The 13740-nt window shown below is 41.5% G+C and overlaps 1 long non-coding RNA gene across 1 annotated transcript in view; it reads left to right on the top strand.

The window, feature by feature from the left end:
• LOC128929643 (uncharacterized) overlaps positions 1-12513 on the top strand; it is a 99969-nt gene extending 87456 nt beyond the window's left edge. The window contains exon 4 of the long non-coding RNA XR_013526661.1: positions 11825-12513. This is a non-coding gene — a long non-coding RNA (uncharacterized LOC128929643). The remainder of the gene's footprint in view (positions 1-11824) is intronic.
• Positions 12514-13740: the final 1227 nt, after the last annotated feature.

Genomic DNA, 13740 nt, shown 5'->3' with positions numbered 1-13740 from the left:
GAATTCTCCCATAATCCTCTGCTCTTGACTTTTATCTTTCCTCCAATCCCCTAGTTCAAAAGTTTGAGGTTGTAGGGGTCAGGGCAAGAATAGTAAAGGGAAAAAGGACAAAATTCAATCCTCTTTTCTCCACTTAACCCCTGACCACCACTGACTCTACACTCTGGGAGTAAAGTGCTGCAGAGAAAGCTCTAGACCTATCGTTACATATTTCCAAGAGGAAGATCCTTGGACCAGAATCAAGTTTGCTTTTTAGCCTGATTCTTCCCTGAGGTTTCTAAATATTGTTCCAGCATAGGAATTTCAGCTTTTATTCTTTTACAACTTTTCATTTATATGGCATGCATGGGTCAAAGAAGCAATGGAAAGTTGGAAACCACTGCCCTCTAATTAGCAGATGTCTCAGTGGCTAACATTATTTGCCAGTAGCAGTTCCAGCACAGCATCGGGAATGTTAATTACTGTCAACAGTCCTCAAGCCTGTTTTCATAACTGATAATGATTGTTAATACGTCATCACTGAAGTTAGACTCAGAAAAGTCTTCTGTCCTAGGACTGTTAAATGTCATGGAAGAATGACCCCCAAATTTGTCTTTGGGTGAATAAAGTTCAATGTGACCAGCAGGGTGCAGTGGCATGTGCCACTGCACTTTTAATTTTTTGAGATGGAGTTTCGCTCTTGCTACCCAGGCTGGAGTACAATGGTGCGATCTCAGCTCACTGCAACCTCTGCCTCCTGGGTTCAAGCAATTCTCCTGCCTCAGCCTCCCGAGTAGCTGGGACTACAGGCGTGTGCCACCATGCCCAGCTAATTTTTGTATTTTTAGTAGAGACGGGTTTCACCATGTTGACCAGGATGGTCTCGATCTCTTGACCTCGTGACCCACCCTCCTTGACCTCCCAAAGTGCTGGGATTATAGGCGTGAGCCACAGTACCCTGCCCATGCCACCACACTTTGAGAGGCTGAGGCAGGTGGATCACCTGAGGTCAGGAGTTCAAGACCAGCCTGGCCAACATAGTGAAACCCTGTCTCCACTAAAAATACAAAAATTAGCTGGGCGTGGTGGCGCACACCTGTAGTCCCAGCTACTCAGGAGGCTGAGGCAGGAGAATTGCTTGAACCCAGGAGGTGGAGGTTGCAGTGAGCTGAGATCACACCATTGTACTCCAGCCTGAGTGACGGAGCAAGACTCTGTCTCAAAAAAAAAAAAAAAAAAAAAAAAAGTTAATATGACCTTTTAAAAATAAATGTTAAATCTGACCCCGGTTGCTAAAGGTAGAAGAATAACATGAGATTTGAGATGAAGCCAGTTCCTCTTTGACTGTTTCAACCCTATATGTAGTCACATCAAATGCCCCCCATTTCTTCTGGCTCCAGCCCCATCTTGTTGCTGCTTCCTTGAGACTTGAGGAAAGATTATTCTTTGTTCTGTTTTAGGCCAGATCCCAGATGCTGTCTAAGTCTGGAGTGTTACGGCTCCTAGTGTTAGGTTCTTTCAGCACGCACCACACACGCACATGTTTTCTCTAAGGCGCATCATTGGCAATGGGCTGGTGGACCCTGATGTCGAGTTGAGGGTCACCAGTACATGTTCCCCATCCCCAATGATCAGTAGTCCTGCCCTGCCACATGGACTCAGTTAGGGCTGGATTTGACCATCAGACAGTTAAATAAATCAGAACTGCAAATCCATCAAGATCCTTTCTCCTTACATGAACTTAGGTCTGCAAATGTGGTGAGGGTTGGGGGAAGAACACAGCCTGATGACATAGAACAATAGCATCTATGCCCCAAATCAAAAGTGCCCTCCAGTGGGTGGATGCTTACCTTAAAACTGCAAGCCCTGAAAGGACCACTCAAGTATTTCTTCCCAGATTTCCAGACATTTTCCACCTGAAATAGCCTCTTAGAACTTAAAATGGGAACGTCAAAGACATTAATGTCTCATTCCTAGCAGCTGCCGCTTAATCAGTTATGGTGCTAGACCCCTTACACATGAAATCTTACTCAGTCCTCACACAACCCACAGAGGGGGACACAATACCACCATTCCCACTTAACAGAGGAAGAAATGTGCTCAAGTTGGGATGTGTGAGTATATCATTAAGAGTGTGTCTGGATTCAGAACTGCACACTGTACCTGCTATGCTTTATTGCATTAACTGCTGCTGCTGCTCTGACCTGGGCTGACCTTGCAGTGAGTCTTGAGAAACCCCTCGTCATGTTTCTGTGCTTTCTTCACAGTTTCCATCACCATTTTCTTGATCTTCTCACTCTTACAGCCCTGGTCCCATTCTCTCTGAGATGGGAGAGGCCTTTGCCAACCAGCCTCTCTGCTCTTTAATCAGATCCTAAACATGGTGTCTTTGTTTTCTAGTCTTTCTGTGGTGCCCTTGTATCATGAATGTAAAAGTTAAGCTTCCAGATCTCTCACAGATACCCACTTTTCTCCTCCCTGTGCTTCTCTTAACTTATTTCCCTAACCACAAATATGGAACAAGTTCTCTAGAAGTTGAGTCAGAAGAATTTTTTTGGTAACAAGGACATTGAAAGGGGATAGGTCTACTAAATGTCTTGTGTTAGTCAGGGTTCTCCAGAGAAACAGAGAAATGTGTATATATACATATATATGTATCAGGAGATTGTTATGGGAATGGACTCATGCAATTACAGAAGTCAAGAAGTCCCATAATATGCCACTGCAAGCTGGTGACCCAAAATGGGTGTCATTCAGTTGGAGTCCTAAAGCCTGAGAACTGGGGTGGGAAGATTTTGGATTCAGCCACGAGTCAAGTGTACCAGTGGACTTTTCAGTTACATGAGAAAATGCATTGTCTTTTTTTTTAAGCAGTTGTGTTCTTTTTCTGTCACTTGCAGGGGAAGGTTCTTAAAGACTACAGCACTCTTCCCATGGATCATTGGCTGGTTCCTCATGCAAAAGTGTTGTCCAGATGCTGTGTGGGACAGATGAACCCAAAAGCATTTCCTCCCTAATATGCACTCCTACACCCAGAATCTTGTCTATGCATGAGAAACAGCTTTGTAAATAGTAAACTAGGTGTCAATATGAAGTCACATTCCTATGACTCGGTGTGAACTGACCTTGATATGAAAGCTCACTGAGTGAAGACAGAGAATGTAGGAGGCTCTGGGTACGGGTTCCTGAGGCGTGCTCAAATGGGTGTTAAGAGAAGAGGCTGGAATAGGGGAAGAGAGAAGGAATTGATCGATGTTAAAATGAACATATTAATTTTGCCTGTGGCCATGTTTCCATTAATTGGCTTTTGGATCTGAACCAAGAATAGCAAAGTTGAAAACCTAATAAAAACAAAACCCATGAAGAGAAGAAAAATTTTCATAATAGCTCAAGTGAGAGTACTGGTGTGAGCTAATCCAATTTGAAGTATAAACAAAGAAATTGCTTCACGCAATGAGACTGACTTATTCTGTTTCAGAACTAAATGCCATGAAGTAGAGGGTAGGTCAGGGAATCTGGCCTAAATATACGGGGGGCTGGGGAGATGGAGGTTAGTTATTCCATTGGAGGACAGAAGAAAAATGAACAAGAAGTTCTTCTATGGTAACTAACCATAAGGCTTTGAAAAAAGAGGTATTCAAATAGCATTTAATCCACAATGCATGTTATGAGAGTCTATGGGGAGATACAGAATTTAAAAGCTCACTATAAATGCCAAATTTTATTTTATTTTCTACTTATGGTTGATAGATGTGACTTTTCAAGGCCAGGCATATTAATTGGCTTTTAGACATTAACCACTGTAAAGGAGGGAACATTTTAAAACTTTCCTTTAAAATAGTGGTTTCCATCATTTTTCATGTTATTATGCACACAGAAAATGACAATCTTATGGCACTACAGTAAATGGACTAGGTCATTTGAGGCAGAACTTGCTGTCCTGGACTACCCCAAATCCACCTAGGCTCCCCAAAGACTGAGGAATACCTATTTAGCATACAAGTGAGCTGGACCCACTAGTTAAGAAGCCCAGTCAAAGACTCTCTCTGAGGCAAAACCTATACTGAGGTCATTTGGGGAAAAGAACAAAGCACTGAACTAGAGGGCAAAGACCAATATTTTGATTCTAGCTCTACCAAGTATAGGACATCGGACTAGGCACTTAACCTCAGTGAGCCTCAGTCTGCTTATGTACAAAACAGAATAAAAGATTTCTTACATTTCCTACCTTACAAGGTCACTATGAGAATCAAGAGTACCGTGTTCATAAACATCCTGTGCAACCATAGAGTGCTATAGAAATGTGTGGCCTGATGGCAATAATGGGTATGATGACTTTTTTCTCCCCAGCCCTACCTCTATTTAGACCATCCTTCCTTTCAAGAGTCCCCTGCAATGGACAGGAGTTGACACCAAGGAGAACAATACAGCTGCTGAATCTCAAGTGGCTAGGAGCACAGTGTGTGGGAAGTTATTCTGCAGCTGCATTTTTGAGTTGGGCCAAAGAGCTAGTGGGTTTTTGGCTTCCCAAGTACCTCTGTTGAAACTCCCTGGGGAATTTTCCTTTATGAAATTTCCAGCAATTGGAGATCTCACTGGGTTGGTGAATGGAAGTCTAAAAGGCTCCCTAGTGGATGAAAAAATGTGTTTGAAGTCTGCTGGGAAGAGCTGTAGGAGGGAGTCAAGAGTTCTTTCATGACTCCTACGGTGCATTGACAGAAGCTGTCCCTACCACCGTTGACTGCCAATTATTTTTGTCTCCAGAGCCAAAGAAAATTTATTTGAAGTGAGCCCTTTGAATTTGACCCATCTTTCACTAGGATCCACAGATGGTGAAATATTAATGAACAGGTGGGTTGTACGATATTCCAAGATTGCATTAGAATTGACCTTTTTAGGCTAAATTATTAACCCCAGAGTTGCTGACATATATTTTCATATGATTAGCAAACCCAAAAGCCTTAATATCAACACAGACTACTTTCAGAACTATCAAACACAACATCTACTTTGCTGGGAATAGAATACTAGGTAAAGGAATTGAGATCTCACATAATACTCCTCTGAAAATAGGAACAGCTAACTTTGTAATGGATTGCCAGCAAAAGCTGTGACAATACTTACTCTGGACGTCTCTAAATTTCTTTTCAACCTGAAAAGCATGTTTCATGATATTCACTGGAGTAAGAGGGGATGGAAGAGGTAGAATAGTTCCTTAAGTCACATCTCTAAATAGAACAAATCTTGGGATCCCCCAAAGTTCAGTCTATGTATGGAATTACCTTTAAAGAGGCAATATCTACTGGCTAAATGATAGCTAAAATTGTTCCAGTCATGACTTGGACCTCTCAAAGATCATTATTTAAGTAATGCTTCTATTCTTTTCTTCCTGTTCAGTGTTTCCTGAACTTCCCCTGTATGGATGCTCTTGCTTACCTAAGCCTTTTCTTCAGCCTCTTCTCCATACCTGGACAATTCAATACACTGCATGACCTTGCTTAGATTTTGATTTGAGCAAACCAACTTTTTTTCTTCTTCTTTCTTCCTTCTCCTTCTCTTCCTCCTCCTGCTCCTCCTCTTCCTCCTTTTTCACCTTTCCTTCCTCTTCCTCCTCTTCATTCTTCCCCTTCCCTTTTCCCTTCCCTCCTCCTCCATCTTTCTTCTTCCTTCTTTGAGACAGCATCTCTCTCTGTTACCCAGGATGAATGCAGTGGCACGATCATAGCTCACTGCAGCCTCAATCTCCCGAGCTCAAGTGATTCTCCCGCCTCAATCTCCCCAAGTAGCTGGTACCACAGGCACTCAATACCACGCCTAATTAATTTTTATGTTTTTTCTAGAGACAAGGTTTCACCATGTTGCCTAGGCTGATCTAAAACTTCTGAGCTCAAAAGTGATCTGCCTGCCTTGGCCTCCCAAAGTACTGGGATTACAGGCATGAGCCACTGCACCTGGCCTCAAATCATCTTCAGTGCAACACTTTGAAGACAATGCAGGAAATCTGAGTTTGGAGCATGTATTAGATGATATCAATAACTTATTGTTAGTTTTGATAGGTGTGATTAATGGCATTGTGGTTATGTAAGAAAACATCACTATTTTTAGCAAGGAACACTTACATAGAGAAAGGTGAAATGACACAATTCTGGGATTCACTTATCATACATCAGGCAAAATAAAGGAGGAAGGAAGGAAAAATATATGGAAGTAAAAGAAAAATGCTGATAATTCTGGAATTTAAGTGATTGATATTTGAAGTTCAATACTATATTCTCTATTTTTGTATGTGTTTGAAATTTTTCCTATTTTCTAAGAAAATTTTCTTTGATATTTTTTAAAAGAATTTTTAAAATATTTTCAAAAGAGAGAAAGAAGGACTGGCATGGTGGACTACACCTACAATCTCAACAGTTTGAGAGGCCAAGGCAGGCGGATTACTTGAGGTCAGGAGTTTGAGACCATCCTGGCCAACATGATGAAATCCCATCTCTACTAAAAATACAAAAATCAGCCAGGCATTTTTGCACATGCCTGAAGTCCAAGAGACTCTCGAACCCAGGAGGTAGAGGTTGCAGTGAGCTGAGATTGCACCACTGCACTCCAGCCTGGGTGACAGAGCGAGACCTTGTCTCAAAAAAAAAAAAAAAAAAAAAAAGACAGAGAGAAAGAGAAAAGTAAATGCAAATATACTCAGAACATCATACGAAAAGGCAAAACTTAATCAGAGAAATATATTTTAGAACAACAATAAAGGAGAATTTTGTCGATAGATAATAAGAGCAACTTTTTTGAGTGCCATTTATGAAACCGTCAGGTCAGCAGTGTAGTATGAGGTATATTTCAATGCAAAATATTAAAATTATAAAAGCATGATTATGCACACAAACGTTTCAAGCCTTTATAATTTTTAAAGACTTAATGACATAAGCCCATTTATAAAAAATTTTCTGAATTTATATTACAATTTAAACTAGCAATATTCTATTAATTACCTTTTAAAATTCATAAGGAAAGAAGTTGGTTAAAAAAACACTCTTGAACTGAGTAAAAATAGCAGCACAAAGTGAGGTTTAGCTCTGGGGAGAAGGGAAGTTGTGCTAAAACTTTTCAAAGTGGAATTTAACCTCAGACTTTGTCAACATGGCTTTCTGTAAGGATGCATGGCTTTCTGTAAGGATGCATGGCTTTCTGTAAGGATGCATGGCTTTCTTCCCACACTCCTGCTCTGTGGCCAGTGTCTGGAGAAAAGTATTGCTACTCCTAAAGGAGCTTTTGAAAGCAGCATAGTTTATGAAAGAAGCCTCCATTGGAAACCAAAACCTTTCTCAGGGTATTCAAAGAGTTTGAAGAGAACTGATATGTGAAGAAGGAAATCCTTGCATTTGTGATGACATGGATGAACCTGAAAAACGTTATGCTACGTGAGATAAACCAGTCGCAGCAAGACAAATACTGCCTGATCTCATGTATATGTGGAATCTAAAATAGTTAATCTCATAGAAGCAGGGAGTAGGATGGAGGTTGTCAGGGCTGGGGTGTAGAGGAAGTGAGAAGATGTTGGTAAAAGGGTACAAAGCTTCAGCCATGCAAGAGGAGTTAGTTCTGAAGACCTAACATACGGCATTAGGGCAACAGTTAATCATAATGTATTGTAGACTTGAAATTTGCTACAAGGTGTATCTTAAGTGTTTTCACCACAAAAGAAAAGAGGCAACTATGTGAGGTGATGGATAAGTCAACTAGTTTGATTGCAGTGATCATTTTTCAATGTATACATATATCAAAACATCAAGTCATATGTAGGGCTGATGGCCCCACAGGGTCGTGGGGTGAGCCTTATGCTGCGCAGGATCCGAGAAATAAAGAGACAGGACACAGAAGTACAAGAAAAACACAGCTGGGCTAGGGGGGCCACGCCATCTATAAGCAGAGTCAGGCGAGGCCCCGAATGTCCAGAAGCATAAGTATTTATTGTGTATAGGTTAGGGGGCAGGGCAGTGAGTGAAATCATCTTTAAGGATAGTGATAGGGTTGTGAGCAATACAACATGGGGTCCACCCCCATTAGGTCACCTAGGCCAGGAGGTGGACAGTGCACAGCAAGGGGCCCATTCCCATGAAGGCAAGGGCCGTGCGCAGTAAGGGGTCCACCCCCATTAGGTCACCGAGGTTTGAAGGTGGGCCGTGCGTGCTGTGCAATATTTCTATCTATGGTCAAACTACTTCTAAGAAGATTTATAGGAGGATGCTTTAAGTCACATAGCAGTGACAGAGCTGTCAGTGTTACTGCCACATTCTGGCAGCTTCCAATGGTTTCTATGGGAAGATGCGTTTCAAGCAGCACAGTAGCAAGAGCTGATAAAGTTCTCAGTCACCAAGGTGAATTGCCATTCTGAGGACAGCCTTCCACAAGAACTGGAGCAATGTCCTACAACTCCTTTATCAGGAGGAGTGGCTCTCGCCCCAAGCCTGCCATACAGCGGGTATCTTTACGATACTGAACGCTGCCGCCTGGGCCATGGATTCTTGTCCTGGCATAACTGTTTTTCCCTTAAATCATGCTTTGTGCTGTGTCTGCTCTAGGCACTCCTCTGATTATAAGCTGCTTATTCCTTAATTCATGCTCTGTACTGTATCGACTCTAGGCATTCCTCCGATTATGAACTAAGATATAATTATAGGTATATATGTAGGGAAATATTCTTTAGGCACTCATAATATCAACTATTATATGATTATATATTGAGTATTATATAAAGGATTATATAAAAGGAAATAGCTGAGTGGTAACACTATAAAGTGAGATATTCCTCAAGCCCTAACTGTGCCAGGGTTCTGCTTAGCTCTCATTCCTCGGTGCCTATATGGGGGGTTACCCACAGTCATATATGTTAAATATATGCAATTTCTATTTGTCAGTTATCCCCTAATAAAGCTGAAAAAAAGATTTTTTTAATAAGAACTGGGCTGGGTGCAGTGGCTCATGCCTGTAATCCCAGTACTTTGGGAGGCCGAGGTGGGTGGATCACCTGAGGTCAGGAGTTCAAGACCAGCCTGACCAACATGAAGAAACCCTGTCTCTACTGAAAACACAAAATTAGCTGGGCATGGTGCCACATGCCTGTAATCTCAGCTACTCGGGAGGCTGAGGTAGGAGAATTGCTTGAACCCAGAAGGCGGAGGTTGTGGTGAGCTGAGATCGCACCATTGCACTCCAGCCTGGGAAACAAGAGCAAAACTCTGTCTCAAAAAAACAAAAAAAAAATGTGAACTGATGTTTGCATCCAGTTGCTGCTAAAGGCACAAGTTTTCTTTAAAAACTATTCAGTGTTTTCCAGCTCTTACAGACATGCTGGGAAGGAAAAAATGAAAATAAAAACTATTTGAAAAACTTGACCTACCTCATTCTGTGTGAGGTAAGGCCAATGTGCAATCCTGCTTTGCTAATCACTCAGGTAGAGTGCTCAGAGGCTGGGAAACAGGATGGAGTTCAGAGCATTGCTGAGGAAGAATAATTAGATCCTTTCCGTGTCTCATCGCCACAATTTTTTTCCAGCTTTGGCTGTTATTTGAGCAAGACCTTGTGTATCAAACAGTGATCTAGCCAAGTGGCTTAGTGGAGAATTTGCTCAAATTGGTTTTTTAGTATCTTGTTGGCAGAAGGGGAAATGAGTGCTTGAATGTTTTAGCCTTAATGCTGACATGTGGCAACTCGAAGCCAGAGGAATGGAGGTTCCTCCAGCTAGAGAAGTAAGATGAACACAAAGAACCAGGAGGAAAGCAGGTCATCATGTTAGACAGATGCAATTATGTGCAGAGACTTTAAAAGAAGAGAAAAGACATTTAGTCATCAGAGAGCAGCCATTCAAGTTAGACCTCAAAGGACGGGGAGGGTGAATCAAACAGAAGATATAACGTAAGCAAATACACAGAGGCTATACTGTGGAGAGGATGTGGGGGTGAGGGAAGAGGTCCATTTGACTGGCACACAGGGTAAATTTAAGGCAATAGGAGGTCATAAGACTTATGGAAATTTTGGAATTCCAGAATGGAACTGTGAGTTGTTAGGTTGATATTGGGTGGGGGCATTGAGGATTTTTAAGATGTGATCAGAGCTGCTTTGTTGAAGGTAAATCTAGCAGTGGTGAGTCAAATGAAATGGAGTAATGAGAGGACAGATGGGACTAATCACTACCAGTACTGAGTACTTTGCAGGTGCCCCTTCATATACATAATCTGATTGAATTCTCTTAGCAAGAAACATTATTAGCCCACTTTACAGAGATGAAATTGAGGCTTAGGGTGATTAAACAACTTGCCCGAATTCACACAGCTAATGCAGAAGAGACAGTGTCTTAATCTAGACACAAGTACCTGCCCTTAATCACGATGGTTGACTGCCTCTTAACAAAGCTGAAATAGATGGTACGTGACAAGGGTCTGAATTAGGAAGCTGGGGATAGTAATGGAAAAGAGGGATGAAATTTTCTTAGAGGAATGATTGGCAAGACTTCACCAACAACAGCCTATGGAGGTCTGGGATTTGGCATCTAGATGAAAAGAGAATGATACTGTCACTACCCTAAATAAAGAAACCAGAAGAAAGACTTGGTATTGAATAAAAGATGATTAACATACTTTTAGTTATGTTGAGTTTGAAATGCCATTAGTAGGTCCCAGGGAAAATGTCTATCAGGCCATTGGAAATGTAGTTTGGTTGCTAAAGAGGGGAGATGGAGCTAGAAAGAGAAATTGAGGCATCATGTACAAGCAATAGAGAGGCAAATACGCAAGCGAGGGTGGCAGAGGAAAACAATCCCAGGTGTTTCTTTTCTTCTCACTCAACTCAGAATAGAGCTGACTTTTGAGTTTTGTCAGCCACGCACTCTTGAACTGTCTACTCCCATTCAGGAACGAAATGGGAAAACGTAGAACACAACTTTACAAAATAGTCATGTAGAATAATTATTTGACTTCCCATCTCTGGGAAGAAGAGAGGCAGCTTTAGCAGAAATGGGAAGATTCTAAGTAAAATTATTATTAATGTTTTTAAGAGGTGGAGTCTTGCTATGCTCCCCAGGCTGAATTCAAACTCTGGGCACACGCAATCCTCTCACATCAGCCCCGCAAATATCTGGGATACAGGTGTGCATCACTACTCTTGGCTATCTAAGTAAAATCATGAAGGGCAACCCATTCTCTCTTTACTTTCTCTTGCCCTAGAGTAAGACAAGAATGCCAAGGGCTGGTCAGTATCCCAGGGTACCACCACCAGTGCTGGCCAGAGCAGGCTTTAAGAGGCTAACACAGGCCAGAGAGCCTAGGGCCTTGTTTTGGAGGGTGAGGTGAGGCTTAAAGCTGGCAGGATAACTGCCCTCTGAGATTCCCATCTGAGAAGTCAGTCAGTTCTTTACTAACCATTCCAAACAACAGAAAGTGCAGTGGGAGGCAAGATTCCACCGCTGAATTCTTCAGCAGCCCTGCAAATGAATGACATAGTGTCAAATGACATAGTGGGAGGGAAAATGAAGCAATAAACACAGATGGCGTTTGTGCAATCTCATCCGGGTCAAGGAAATCACCTCATCACTCTTCTTTGAGGAACAGATTCCTTCTCTTAGTTTACCATCTTTCTCACTACTTCCCTCGGCTCTATCAAATGTGCATTTTTGTGTCAAATTGCATGTTCATGAGTATATTACATGTTTTTGTTGTGAGTATACAGGGGTTACCATGGGATGACCCCTGTGCTGCAAACTTGGAACCTCAAGAAATTAGATTGCCTTACGAGAATGAATCAGAGAAGAAGTACGGGAAATCACTTTAAATAACAAATGTTTTCCTAGGACAGCAAGATTTGACTGGACCGTGCCTGATGAGATTACGACGTCTAAAGAAAGAACACATCGTGAGAAGGAGATTTCTGCTCAGTTATGAACAAGGCAACCACATTCAATAAATACTTATTGAGTACCTACTGTGTTCCAGCAGTGAGCTCACATTCTAGCAGGAGAGACGGAAAACAAACAAATGCATTTATAATTAGATGTCTGGTTGTGACATGTGTGTCTCCCAGGCAGAAGGTCCACAGAGCAAACAACAGCATCTAGTGAGGCTCAGAGATGTGCTCATTTAAATTCTATGCCAGAGTTGAGAAGCCTGCTTGAATCTAATGTTCCAAGTCTGCATTTCCAGCACTTACTGATGATATTTTGACCTAGCTAATAGCTCTTGGGTTGATTTCTCCTGCGTGACTTTCATGAAGACATAGATAGAGAAAAAAGCAAATATCAAAAGTTCACAGTTCAATGAATTGTCCAAACTGAGCACACCTATGCAGCCAGCATGTCCCTCATGTCCCAAATCCCTCATGTCCCCTTTTACCACTCCTGCCACCAAAATGTAACCACTATCCTGACACCAGCACCATAGATTTGTTTTGCCTTTTTCTGAACTTTATATAGATGGAAATACCGAGTTCATACTCGATACATGCTGCATAGTTTCTTTGATTCAATATTACGTCTGTGGGATATTTTCTGTGTTGTTGTTTGTATTGGTGTTTTGTTCTTTTTTCATTGTCATAGAATTTGGTGTATCACTACATCCCAGTGTATTTTATTTAAATGGACATCAGGGTTATTTCCACTATTCTTTTAACAAATTATTTTTCCGCAGAAATCCGTGAGAAGTGGTTTCTGATGTTTGCAACTAAGAATTCTGCCTGATCCACTTTTATTTAAATTCTAAATTTGTATTGGGTTACCTAGGTTTTTTATTGAAAAATCAAGTGAAAATTTTGGGGGATTTTTGTAGAAATTCTTTATTTTAAACTATGCTTTTGAAGACAGACATTTTCTTCATGAGCTATTTGGCAAAGAATATCTACTTACTCTGTTTCAACAATGAAGCCTAATGATAAAAAATAATATTCCATAAAGATAAAAGCTCTGACTTCCTAGCTTAAATACAGCACTGGAACTATAGCTATAACTTGTGTTCTCTTAAGCTGCTAAACAAGTTGGTTAGGAGCTTTGCTCCTTAGGGTTCAACCAATTGACCGCTTCTGGGCAGTCCCAGTGGTTTTCATCCTGATTGCACAATAGCAGAGGTTTTGAAGTTGTGGCTTTCTCCACATTCCCCATTTCCCTAGCAGCCACTCTCAAGAGCTTTGAAGAGCTCAATTTAAAGACGGTCATATCAGTTATTCATTAATTACTAGGATCTTTTCATTTCTTAAGCATATCGTATCAACACCCCTCGTGTAGGAGTACAGCCTGTCTTAGTGGGGCTGTGGGATAGAAGCACTCTGTCATTTCATCATTTTCCTCTTTGTCCGGGTCATATCAATTGCCAGTGTCTCATTCAAGACCTGACTTTTGAGCAGTGAGATGGACCAGCCAGCAGTCATTCCTCTCGGTGACTCAAGGAGACTGACACTTGTAATAGTGGAAAGGAGTTACTGAGCACTTAGTATGTATGACAGAATTCTTAGTAGGGACACCAGGGATCTGCAGGGCAAGCATGTCCATTTCATTAAAACCAATCTCTCCACTCATGCTCTGGATACCATCTCTTTGTCCTTCCCAAGGACTTTGCTCCTGTAATAAACCCCTCTACCCCTGACATGATCAATTTCTCTCTCTCTCCAGGAAATGTCAGATGTGTTCTGGTGCCTACTTTCAAAAAAAAAAAAATCCCTCACATCATAGCTCCCTCCAGACATAATCCTATTTCTCAACTCTTTGACAGCACGACATCT

Source organism: Callithrix jacchus, chromosome 14 (assembly GCF_049354715.1).
Source record: "Callithrix jacchus isolate 240 chromosome 14, calJac240_pri, whole genome shotgun sequence".
Taxonomy (NCBI): domain Eukaryota; kingdom Metazoa; phylum Chordata; class Mammalia; order Primates; family Cebidae; genus Callithrix; species Callithrix jacchus.
This window is presented reverse-complemented; position numbering and strand designations above follow the sequence as displayed.